A 13,958-nucleotide genomic window follows, 5' to 3' on the forward strand; every position below is an offset into this window, starting at 1 on the left:
CATGTTTGTTTTCTGCAGTTCCTCTAGCTTTCTCCCTAGAAAATACGAATGTGTAGAGCTGGTGTTCCCGTGATGAACTATTAGTGTATCAATGGTACAAAATTAAATGTCCCCCGATAAAAACATTCAAAACAATAAAGCACGTCGATATTACCCAAATAATGCAACACAGAGGCTGTAGCAATATCTGGGATATAGGAAGCCAAAACGCAACCGGATATTTCTGGTATCATCCAGTCATATCCGTATAAAATGGGTTGGAATTCCTATGCAATGGACCGAGAAAATCACAATAAAAATGGTTTTGAAGAAAAGAAAAATCTTTTCGTTAGGCAAATGATTAAAATGTCATCTATACAAACAGAAATATCGTGTTTGTTTGCTACAGTTCCTCTAGCTTTCTCCCTAGAAAATACGGATGTGTATAGATGGTGTCTCCATGCGGAACAATTAGTGTTTCCCAGCACAAAATTAAACGTCTTTTCGTTGACAAGTGCATAAAATGTCATCTATACAAACAGAAATATCATGTTTGTTTGCCGCAGTTCCTCTAGCTTTCTCCCTAGAATACAGTCATGTGTAGAGCTGGTGTCTCAATGTTGAACCAATTTGGGTTTCCACGGGACAAAATTAAATTTTCCCTGATAAAAATATTCAAAACAATAAAGTCCATCTATAATATCCAGAAAACACAAACACAGAAGCTGTAGCAATATCTGGGATTGAGTTAGCCAAAACACAACCGGATACTTCGGTTTCATCCAGTCATATCCGGTAAACTGGTGTGGAATTCGTATGCAATGGACAGAGAGAATCACAGTAAAAATGGTTTTGGAGAAAAGGAAAGTCTTTTCGTTAGGCAAGTGCATAAAATGTCATCTATGCAAACAGAAATATCATGTTTGTTTTCCGCAGTTCCTCTAGCTTTCTCATAGGAAATTCGAATGTGTAGAGATTTTGTCTCCATGTGGAACCAATTAGTGTTCCTACAGTACAAATGTTCCCTGTTCAAAACATTCAAAACAATAAAATACATCGATAATATCCAGAAAACACAAACACAGATGCTTTCACAATATTTAGAATTGAGTTAGCCAAAACACAACCGGATATTTCTGGTTTCATACAGTGATATCCGGACAAACTGGAGTGGATTTCAGATGCAATGGACTGAGAAAATCACATTACAAATGGTATTGGAGGAAAGCAAGTATTTCTCTTAGGCAAGTGCATAAAATGTCATCTATACAAACAGAAATATCATGTTTTTTGCCCTAATGACTCAAGGTTTCTCCCTAGAAAATATGGATATGTATAGCTGGTGTCTCCATGTGGAACCAATTAGTGTTTCTATGGTACAAAATTAAATGTTCCCTGATAAAAAATTCAAAACAATAAAGCCCGTTTATAATATCCAGAAAAAACAAACACAGAGCCGGTAGCAATATCTGGGATTGAATTAGCCACAACACAACCGGATATTTCTGGTTTCATCCAGTCATATCCGGACAAAGTGGTGTGGAATTCGCATGCAATAGACCGAGAAAATCACAGTAAAAATGGTTTAGCTGTAAAGCAAGTTTATCTCTTAGGCAAATGCTTAAAAAGTCATCTATACAAACAGAAATATCATGTTTGTTTGCCGCAGTTCCTCTAGCTTTCTCACTGGAATATATATATATATATATATATATATATATATATATATGCTGATTTCTCCAAGTGGAACCAACTATTGTTTCCCAGCACAAAATTTAATCTTCCCTGATAAAAAATATTCAACACAATAAAGTCCATTGATAATATCAGGAAAACACATACACAGAGGCACTAGCAATATCTGGGATTGAGTTAGCCAAAACACAACTGGATATTTTTGGTTTCATACAGTCATATCCCTAAAATTGATGTGGAATTTGTATGCAATGGACCGAGAAAATCACAGTAAGAATGGGTTTGGAAGAAGCAAAGTCTTTTCTTTAGGCAGGTGCATAAAATGTCATCAATACAAACAGTAATATGTTGTTTGTCACAGTTCCTCTAGCTTTCTCCCTAGAAAATAGGAATGTGTAGAGCTGGTGTCTCCATGTGGAACCAATTAGTGTTTCCAAACACAAAATTAAATGTTCCCTGATAAAAAACATTGAAAACAATAAAGTCCATGGATCATATCAGGAATATACAAACACAAACGCTGCAGCAAAATCTGGGATTCAGTTAGCCAAAACAAAACTGGATATTTAAGGATTTCCAGTCATATCCGGACAAACTGGTGTGGAATTCAAATGCAATTGACCGACAAAATCACAGTACAAATGGTTTTGGAGAAAAGCAAAGTCTTTTCGTTAGGCAAGTGAATAAAATGTCATCTATACAAACAGAAATAGCATGTTTGTTTGCCGCAGTTCCTCTAGCTTTCTCACTAGAAAATACGAATATTTGGAGCTGGTGTCCCCATGTTGAACCTATTTGTGTTTCTACGGTACAAAATTAAATGTTCCCTGATAAAAAACATTCAAAACAATAAACTCCATCTATAATATCCAGAAAACACAAACACAGAGGCTTTCACAATATTTCGTTTTGAGTTAGCCAAAACACAACCGGATATTTCTGGTTTCATCCAGTCATATCCGGACAAAGTGGTGTGGAATTCATATGCAATGCACCGAGAAAATCACAGTCCAAATGGTTTTGCAGAAAAGCAAAGTCTTTTCGTTAGGCAAGTGCATATAATGTCATCTATACAAAAGAAATATCATGTTTGTTTGCCATAGGTCCTCTAGCTTTCTCCCTAGATTATACGAATGTATAGAGCTAGTGTCTCCATGTGGAACCAATTAGTGTATCTAAGTTCAAAATTAAATGTTCCCCGATAAAAAACATTCAAACAATAAAGTCCGTTGATAATATCTGGAAAACAGAAACACAGATGCTGTAGCAATATCTGGGATTGAGTTAGCCAAAATAAAACCGGATATTTCTGGTTTCATCCAGTCATATCAGGACAAACTGGTGTGGAAATCGTATGCAATAGACCATGAAAATCACAGTAAAAATGGTTTTGGAGAAAAGCAAAGTCTTTTCGTTAGGCTAGTGCATACAAAATCATCGATACAAACATAAATATCATGTTTGTTTGCCGCAGTTCCTCTAGCTTTCTCCCTAGAATACAGTAATGTGTAGAGCTGGTGTCTCAATGTTGAACCAATTTGGGTTTCCACGGGACAAAATTAAATTTTCCCTGATAAAAATATTCAAAACAATAAAGTCCATCTATAATATCCAGAAAACACAAACACAGAAGCTGTAGCAATATCTGGGATTGAGTTAGCCAAAACACAACCGGATACTTCGGTTTCATCCAGTCATATCCGGTAAACTGGTGTGGAATTCGTATGCAATGGACAGAGAGAATCACAGTAAAAATGGTTTTGGAGAAAAGGAAAGTCTTTTCGTTAGGCAAGTGCATAAAATGTCATCTATGCAAACAGAAATATCATGTTTGTTTTCCGCAGTTCCTCTAGCTTTCTCATAGGAAATTCGAATGTGTAGAGATTTTGTCTCCATGTGGAACCAATTAGTGTTCCTACAGTACAAATGTTCCCTGTTCAAAACATTCAAAACAATAAAATACATCGATAATATCCAGAAAACACAAACACAGATGCTTTCACAATATTTAGAATTGAGTTAGCCAAAACACAACCGGATATTTCTGGTTTCATACAGTGATATCCGGACAAACTGGAGTGGATTTCAGATGCAATGGACTGAGAAAATCACATTACAAATGGTATTGGAGGAAAGCAAGTATTTCTCTTAGGCAAGTGCATAAAATGTCATCTATACAAACAGAAATATCATGTTTTTTGCCCTAATGACTCAAGGTTTCTCCCTAGAAAATATGGATATGTATAGCTGGTGTCTCCATGTGGAACCAATTAGTGTTTCTATGGTACAAAATTAAATGTTCCCTGATAAAAAATTCAAAACAATAAAGCCCGTTTATAATATCCAGAAAAAACAAACACAGAGCCGGTAGCAATATCTGGGATTGAATTAGCCACAACACAACCGGATATTTCTGGTTTCATCCAGTCATATCCGGACAAAGTGGTGTGGAATTCGCATGCAATAGACTGAGAAAATCACAGTAAAAATGGTTTAGCTGTAAAGCAAGTTTATCTCTTAGGCAAATGCTTAAAAAGTCATCTATACAAACAGAAATATCATGTTTGTTTGCCGCAGTTCCTCTAGCTTTCTCACTGGAATATATATATATATATATATATATATATATGCTGATTTCTCCAAGTGGAACCAACTATTGTTTCCCAGCACAAAATTTAATCTTCCCTGATAAAAAATATTCAACACAATAAAGTCCATTGATAATATCAGGAAAACACATACACAGAGGCACTAGCAATATCTGGGATTGAGTTAGCCAAAACACAACTGGATATTTTTGGTTTCATACAGTCATATCCCTAAAATTGATGTGGAATTTGTATGCAATGGACCGAGAAAATCACAGTAAGAATGGGTTTGGAAGAAGCAAAGTCTTTTCTTTAGGCAGGTGCATAAAATGTCATCAATACAAACAGTAATATGTTGTTTGTCACAGTTCCTCTAGCTTTCTCCCTAGAAAATAGGAATGTGTAGAGCTGGTGTCTCCATGTGGAACCAATTAGTGTTTCCAAACACAAAATTAAATGTTCCCTGATAAAAAACATTGAAAACAATAAAGTCCATGGATCATATCAGGAATATACAAACACAAACGCTGCAGCAAAATCTGGGATTCAGTTAGCCAAAACAAAACTGGATATTTAAGGATTTCCAGTCATATCCGGACAAACTGGTGTGGAATTCAAATGCAATTGACCGACAAAATCACAGTACAAATGGTTTTGGAGAAAAGCAAAGTCTTTTCGATAGGCAAGTGCATAAAATGTCATCGATGCAAACAGAAATATCATGTTTGTTTGCTGCGGTTCCTTTAGCTTCTCCCTAGAAAATACGAATGTGTTGAGCTGGTGTTCCCATGATGAACTAATTAGTTCTTCAACGGTACAAAATTAAATGTTCCCTGATAAAAAACATTCAAAAAAATAAAGACCACGGATAATATCCAGTAACAAAAGCCCAGAGGCTGTGGCAATATTTAGGACTGAGTTAGCCAAAACACAACCGTATATTTCTGTTTTCATTCAGTTATATCCGGACAAAGTGGTGTGGAATTCGTATGCAATGGACCGAGGAAATCAATAAATTCCATGGATATGTGAGGAAAACACAAACACAGAGGCTGTAGCAATATCTGGGATTGAGTTAGCCAAAACACAAGCGGATATTTCTGGTTTCATCCACTCATATCCGTAAAAACTGTTGTGGGATTCATACGTAAAGCACCGAGAAATCACAGTAAAAATGGTTTTGGAGAAAAGCAAAGTCTTTTCGTTAGGCAAGAGCATAAAATGTCATCGATACAAACAGAAATATCATGTTTATTTTTCGCAGTTCCTCTAGATTTCTCCCTTGAAAATAAGAATGTGTAGAGCTTGTGTCTCCATGTGAAACCAATTAGTGTTTCCAAGAACAAAATTTAATGTTCCCTGTTAAAATATATTCAAAATAATAAAGTCCAAGGATAATATCAAGAAAACACCAACACAAAGGCTGTATCAATATTTCGGATTGAGTTAACCAAAACAGAACCGGATATTTCTGGTTTCATCCAGTCATATCTAGACAAAGTGGTGTGGAATTTTTATGCAATGGACCAAGGAAATCACACTAAAATGGTTTTGGAGAAATGCAAAGTCTTTTCATTAGGCAAGTGCTTAAAATATCATCTATACAAACAGAAATATCATGTTTGTTTGCCGCAGTTTCTCTAGCTTTCTCCCTAAAAAATATGAATATGTAGAGCTGGTGTCTCCATGTGGAACCAGTTAGTGTTTCCAAGCTCAAAATAAAATTTTCCCCGATAAAAAACATTCAAAACCGTAAAGTCCATTGATAATATCCAGAAAACACAAACACAGAGGCTGTAGCAATATTTGGGATTGAGTGAGCCAAAACACAACCGGATATTTCCGAGTTCATCCAGTCATATCCGGACAAAGTGGTGTGGAATTCGTATGCAATGGACCGTGAAAATTAGAGTAAAAATGGTTTTGGAGAAAAGCAAAGTCTTTTAGTTAGGCAAGTGCATAAAATGATATCGAAACTAACAGAATTATCATGTGTGTTAGCCACAGTTCCTATAGCTTTCTCCCTAGAAAATACAAATGTGAAGAGCTGTTGTCTCCATGTGGAACCAATTAGTTATCTAAGCTCAAAATTAAATGTTCCCTGATAAAAAACATTCAAAACCATAAAGTCCATCGATAATATCCAGAAAACACAAACACATAGACTTTCACAAAATTTCGGATTGAGTCAGCAAAAAGACAACCCGATATTTCTGGTTTAATCCAGTCATATCCGGACAAAGTGGTGTGCAATTCGTATGCAATGGACCGAGAAAATCAGAGTAAAAATGGTTTTGGAGTGAAGCAAAGACTTTTCCTTCGGACATTGCATAAAATGTCATCTATACAAACAGAAATATCATGTTTGTTTATCGCAGTTCCTCTAGCTTTCTCCCTAGAAAATACGAATGTGTAGAGCTGGTGTCTCCATGTGGAATAAATTAGTGATTCCAAGCACCAAATTAAATGTTTCTGGTTAAAAAACATTCAAAACAATAAAGTCCGTGGATAATATGAAGAATACCTAAACACAGAATCTTTAGCAATATCTGGGATTGAGTTAGCTAAAACAAAACCCGATATTTCCAAGGTTCATCAAGTCATATCCGGACAAACTGGTGTGGAATTCGTATGCAGTGAACCGAGAAAATCACAGTAAAAATGGTTTTGCAGAAAAGCAAAGTCTTTTTGTTAGGCAAGTGCATAAAATGTCATCGATGCAAACAGAAATATCATGTTTGTTTGCTGCGGTTCCTCTAGCTTCTCTCTAGAAAATACGAATGTTTGGAGCTGGTGTCCCCATGATGAGCCAATTAGTATTTCATGGTACAAAATTAAATATTTCCTGATAAAAAGAATTCAAAAAAATAAAGACCACGGATAATATCCAGAAACATAAACCCAGAGGCTGTAGCAATATTTAGGACTGAGTTAGCCAAAACACAACCGTATATTTCTGTTTTCATTCCGTCATATCCGGACAAAATGGTGTGGAATTCGTATGCAATGGACAGAGAAAATCACAGTAAAAATGGTTTTGAAGAAAAGCAAAGTCTATTTGTTAGGAAAGTGCATAAAATGTCATCTATAGAAACAGAAATATCATGTTTGTTTGTCACAGTTCCTCTAGCTTTCTACTTAGAAAATGTGAATATGTAGAGCTGGTGTCTCCATGATGAACCAATTAGTGGTTTCAAGTACAAAATTAAATGTTCCCAGATAAAAAAAATTCAAAACAATAAAGTCAATCTAATATAAGGAATACACAAACACAGAGGCTGTAGAAAATATCTGGGATTGAGTTAGCCAAAATATAACCGGATATTTCCGGTTTCATCCAGTCAAATCAGGACAAACTGGTGTGGAATTTGTATGCAATGGACTGAGAAAATCACAGTAAAAATGATTTTGGAGAAAAGCAAAGTATTTTCGTTAGGCAAGTGCATAAAATGTCATTTATACAAGCAGAAATATCATGTTTGTTTGCCCAGTTCCTCTAGCTTTCTCCCTAGAAAATAGGAATGTGTAGAGCTGGTGTCTCCCTGTGGAACCAATTAGTGTTTCCAAACACAAAATTAAATGTTCCCTGATAAAAAACATTGAAAACAATAAAGTCCATGGATCATATCAGGAATATACAAACACAAACGCTGCAGCAAAATCTGGGATTCAGTTAGCCAAAACAAAACTGGATATTTAAGGATTTCCAGTCATATCCGGACAAACTGGTGTGGAATTCAAATGCAATTGACCGACAAAATCACAGTACAAATGGTTTTGGAGAAAAGCAAAGTCTTTTCGATAGGCAAGTGCATAAAATGTCATCTATACAAACAGAAATAGCATGTTTGTTTGCCGCAGTTCCTCTAGCTTTCTCACTAGAAAATACGAATGTTTGGAGCTGGTGTCCCCAATTAAATGTTCCCTGATAAAAAACATTCAAACAATAAACTCTATTGATAATATCCAGAAAACACAAACACAGAGGCTTTCACAATATTTCATTTTGAGTTAGCCAAAACACAACCGGATATATCTGGTTTCATCCAGTCATATCTGAAAAGTGGTGTGGAATTTGTATGCAATGGACCGAGAAAATCACAGTACAAATGGTTCTGCAGAAAAGCAGTCTTTTTGTTAGGCAAGTGCATAAAATGTCATCGATGCAAACAGAAATATCATGTTTGTTTGCTGCGGTTCCTTTAGCTTCTCCCTAGAAAATACGAATGTGTTGAGCTGGTGTTCCCATGATGAACTAATTAGTTCTTCAACGGTACAAAATTAAATGTTCCCTGATAAAAAACATTCAAAAAAATAAAGACCACGGATAATATCCAGTAACAAAAGCCCAGAGGCTGTGGCAATATTTAGGACTGAGTTAGCCAAAACACAACCGTATATTTCTGTTTTCATTCAGTTATATCCGGACAAAGTGGTGTGGAATTCGTATGCAATGGACCGAGGAAATCAATAAATTCCATGGATATGTGAGGAAAACACAAACACAGAGGCTGTAGCAATATCTGGGATTGAGTTAGCCAAAACACAAGCGGATATTTCTGGTTTCATCCACTCATATCCGTAAAAACTGTTGTGGGATTCATACGTAAAGCACCGAGAAATCACAGTAAAAATGGTTTTGGAGAAAAGCAAAGTCTTTTCGTTAGGCAAGAGCATAAAATGTCATCGATACAAACAGAAATATCATGTTTATTTTTCGCAGTTCCTCTAGATTTCTCCCTTGAAAATAAGAATGTGTAGAGCTTGTGTCTCCATGTGAAACCAATTAGTGTTTCCAAGAACAAAATTTAATGTTCCCTGTTAAAATATATTCAAAATAATAAAGTCCAAGGATAATATCAAGAAAACACCAACACAAAGGCTGTATCAATATTTCGGATTGAGTTAACCAAAACAGAACCGGATATTTCTGGTTTCATCCAGTCATATCTAGACAAAGTGGTGTGGAATTTTTATGCAATGGACCAAGGAAATCACACTAAAATGGTTTTGGAGAAATGCAAAGTCTTTTCATTAGGCAAGTGCTTAAAATATCATCTATACAAACAGAAATATCATGTTTGTTTGCCGCAGTTTCTCTAGCTTTCTCCCTAAAAAATATGAATATGTAGAGCTGGTGTCTCCATGTGGAACCAGTTAGTGTTTCCAAGCTCAAAATAAAATTTTCCCCGATAAAAAACATTCAAAACCGTAAAGTCCATTGATAATATCCAGAAAACACAAACACAGAGGCTGTAGCAATATTTGGGATTGAGTGAGCCAAAACACAACCGGATATTTCCGAGTTCATCCAGTCATATCCGGACAAAGTGGTGTGGAATTCGTATGCAATGGACCGTGAAAATTAGAGTAAAAATGGTTTTGGAGAAAAGCAAAGTCTTTTAGTTAGGCAAGTGCATAAAATGATATCGAAACTAACAGAATTATCATGTGTGTTAGCCACAGTTCCTATAGCTTTCTCCCTAGAAAATACAAATGTGAAGAGCTGTTGTCTCCATGTGGAACCAATTAGTTATCTAAGCTCAAAATTAAATGTTCCCTGATAAAAAACATTCAAAACCATAAAGTCCATCGATAATATCCAGAAAACACAAACACATAGACTTTCACAAAATTTCGGATTGAGTCAGCAAAAAGACAACCCGATATTTCTGGTTTAATCCAGTCATATCCGGACAAAGTGGTGTGCAATTCGTATGCAATGGACCGAGAAAATCAGAGTAAAAATGGTTTTGGAGTGAAGCAAAGACTTTTCCTTCGGACATTGCATAAAATGTCATCTATACAAACAGAAATATCATGTTTGTTTATCGCAGTTCCTCTAGCTTTCTCCCTAGAAAATACGAATGTGTAGAGCTGGTGTCTCCATGTGGAATAAATTAGTGATTCCAAGCACCAAATTAAATGTTTCTGGTTAAAAAACATTCAAAACAATAAAGTCCGTGGATAATATGAAGAATACCTAAACACAGAATCTTTAGCAATATCTGGGATTGAGTTAGCTAAAACAAAACCCGATATTTCCAAGGTTCATCAAGTCATATCCGGACAAACTGGTGTGGAATTCGTATGCAGTGAACCGAGAAAATCACAGTAAAAATGGTTTTGGAGAAAAGCAGTCTTTTCGTTAGGCAAGTGCATAAAATATCTTCCTATAAAAAACAGTAATATCATGTTTTTTTGTCGCAGTTCCTCTAGCATTCTCCCTAGAAAATACGAATATGTAGAGCTGGTGCCTTCATGTGGAACCAATTACTGTATCTAAGCCCAAAATTAAATGTTCCCCATAACAAACATTCAAAACAATAATGTCCGTTGATAATATCCCGAAAACACAAACACAGAAGCATTCACAATATTTCGGATTGCGTTAGCCAAAACATAACCGGATATTTCTGGTTTCATCCAGTCATATCCGGACAAACTGGTGTGGAATTCGTACTATATGCACTGAGAAAATCACAGTAAAAATGATTTTCGAGAAAAGCAAAGGCTTTCCGTTAGGAAAGTGCATAAAATGTCATCTATACAAAAAATATCCTGTTGTTTGCGGCAGTTCCTCTAGCTTTCTCCCTAGAAAATACGAATGTGAATATCTGGTGTCTCCATGTGGAATCAACTATTGTTTCCCAGCACAAAATTAAATGTTTCCTGAAAAAAAAAACATTCAAAACAATAATGTCCGTGGATAATATCCGGAACACACAAACACAGAGGCTGTAGCAATATCTGGGATTGAGTTAGCCGAAACAAAACCGGATATTTCCAGTTTCATCCAGTCATATCCGGACAAACTGGTGTGGAATTCCCATGCAATGGACCGAGAAAATCACAGTAAAAATGGTTTTGGAGAAAAGCAAAGTATATTCGTTAGGAAATTGCATAAAATTTCATCTATACAACAGAAATATCATGTTTGTTTGCCGCAGTTCCTCGCGATTTCTACCAGGAAAAAACGAATATGTTGGGCTGGTGTTCCCATGATGAAGTAATTAGTATATCTATGGTATAAAATGAAATATTCCCTGATAAAAAACATTCAAAACAATAAAGTCCGTTGTTAATATCCAGAAAACACAAACACAGAGGCTGTAGCAATAACTGGAATGGAGTTAGCCAAAACACAACCGGATATTTCTGGTTTCATCCAGTCATATCTGGACAAAGTGGTGTGAAATTCTTCTGCAATTGACCGAAAAAATCACAGTAAAAATGGTTGTGGAGAAAAGCAAATCTTTTCGTTAGGCAAGTGCATAAAATGTCATCTATACAAACAGAAATATCATGTTTGTTTGCCACAGTTCCTCTAGCTTTCTCCCTAGAAATACGAATGTGTAGTGCTGGTGTCTCCATGTGGAACCAATTAGTGATTCCAAGCACAAAATTAAATGTTCCCTGATAAAAAACATTCAAAACAATAAAGTCCATGGATAATATCAGGAATACACAAACACAGAGCCTGCAGCGATATCTGTGATTGAGTTAGCCAAAACTCAACCAGATATTTCTGGTTTCATCCAGTCATATCTCGACAAACAGGTGTGGAATTCGTATGCAATGGACTGAGAAAAGCACAGTAACAATGGTTTTGGAGAAAAGCAAAGTCTTTTTTGTTAGGCAAGTGCATAAAATGTCATCGATACAAACAGAAATATGTTTGTTTGCCGCAGTTCCTCTAGCTTTCTCCTTAGAAAATAAGAATGTGTGGAGCTGGTGTCCCCATGATGAACCAATTAGTGTTTCTATGATACAAAATTAAATGTTCCCTGATAAAAACAATTAAAACAATAAAGTCCATCGATAATATCCTGAAAACTCAAATACAAAAGCTTTCACAATATTTCGGATTGAGTTAGCCAAAAGAAATCCAGATATTTCTCGTTTCATCCAGTCATATCCGGACAAACTGGTGTGAAATTCATTTGCAATGGAACGAGGAAATCACAGTAAAAATTGTTTTGGAGATAAGCAAAGTCTTTTTGTTAGACAAGTGCATAAAATGTCATCTATACAAACAGAAATATCATGTTTGTTTGTCGCAGTTCCTCTAGCTTTCTCCCTAGAAAATACGAATGTGTAGCGCTGGTGTCTCCATGTGGAACCAGTTAGTGATTCCAAGCCCAAAATTAAATGTTCCCTGAAAAAAAAACATTCAAAACAATAAAGTCCATGGATAATATGAGGAATGCACAAACACAGAGGCTGTGGCAATATCTGAGATTGCTTAGCCAAAACAAAACCCGATATTTCCAGTTTCATGCAGTTATACCCGGACAAACTGGTGTGGAATTCATATGCAATGCACTGAGAAATCACTGTAAAAATGGTTCTGCAGAAAAGCAAAGTCTTTTCGTTAGGCAAGTGCATAAATTGTCATCTATACAAACAGAAATATCATGTTTCTTTGCCACAGTTCCTCTAGCTTTCTCCCTAGAAAATACGAGTATATAGTGCTCGTGTCTCCAAGAGGAACCAATTACTGTATTCAAGCTCAAAAGCAAATGCTTACAAAAACATAGGCTTTCACAATACTTCGGATTGAGTTAGCCAAAACACAACTGGATATGTCTGGTTTCATCCAGTCATATCCGCACAAACTGGTCTGGAATTCCTATGCAATGGACCGAGAAAATTACAGTAAAAATGGTTTTGAAGAAAGGTAAAGGCTTTTCATTAGGCAAGTGCATAAAATGTCATCGATACAAACAGAAATATGTTTGTTTGCTGCAGTTCCTCTAGCTTTCTCCTTAGAAAATACGAATGTGTAGAGCTGGTGTCTCCATGTGGAACCAATTAGTATTTCTACGATACAAAATAAAATGTTCCCTGATAAAAACAATTAAAACAATAAAGTCCATCGATAATATCCTGAAAACTCAAATACAAAAGCTTTCACAATATTTCGGATTGAGTTAGCCAAAACAAATCCAGAGATTTCTGGTTTCATCCAGTCATATAAGGACAAACTGGTGTGAAATTCGTTTGCAATGGAACGAGGAAATCACAGTAAAAATGGTTTTGGAGAAAAGCAAAGTCTTTTTGTTAGGCAAGTGCATAAAATGTCATCTATACAAACAGAAATATCATGTTTGTTTGCCGCAGTTCCTCTAGCTTTCTCCCTAGAAAATACGAATGTGTAGCGCTGGTGTCTCCATGTGGAACCAGTTAGTGATTCCAAGCCCAAAATTAAATGTTCCCTGATAAAAAAACATTCAAAACCATAAAGTCCATCGATAATATCCAGAAAACACAAACACATAGACTTTCACAAAATTTCGGATTGAGTCAGCAAAAAGACAACCCGATATTTCTGGCTTAATCCAGTCATATCCGGACAAAGTGGTGTGCAATTCGTATGCAATGGACCAAGAAAATCAGAGTAAAAATGGTTTTGGAGTGAAGCAAAGACTTTTCCTTCGGACATTGCATAAAATGTCATCTATACAAACAGAAATATCATGTTTGTTTATCGCAGTTCCTCTAGCTTTCTCCCTAGAAAATACGAATGTGTAGAGCTGGTGTCTCCATGTGGAATAAATTAGTGATTCCAAGCACCAAATTAAATGTTTCTGGTTAAAAAACATTCAAAACAATAAAGTCCGTGGATAATATGAAGAATACCTAAACACAGAATCTTTAGCAATATCTGGGATTGAGTTAGCTAAAACAAAACCC

This window comes from Lepus europaeus, chromosome 11 (genome assembly GCF_033115175.1).
Source record: "Lepus europaeus isolate LE1 chromosome 11, mLepTim1.pri, whole genome shotgun sequence".
NCBI lineage: Eukaryota > Metazoa > Chordata > Mammalia > Lagomorpha > Leporidae > Lepus > Lepus europaeus.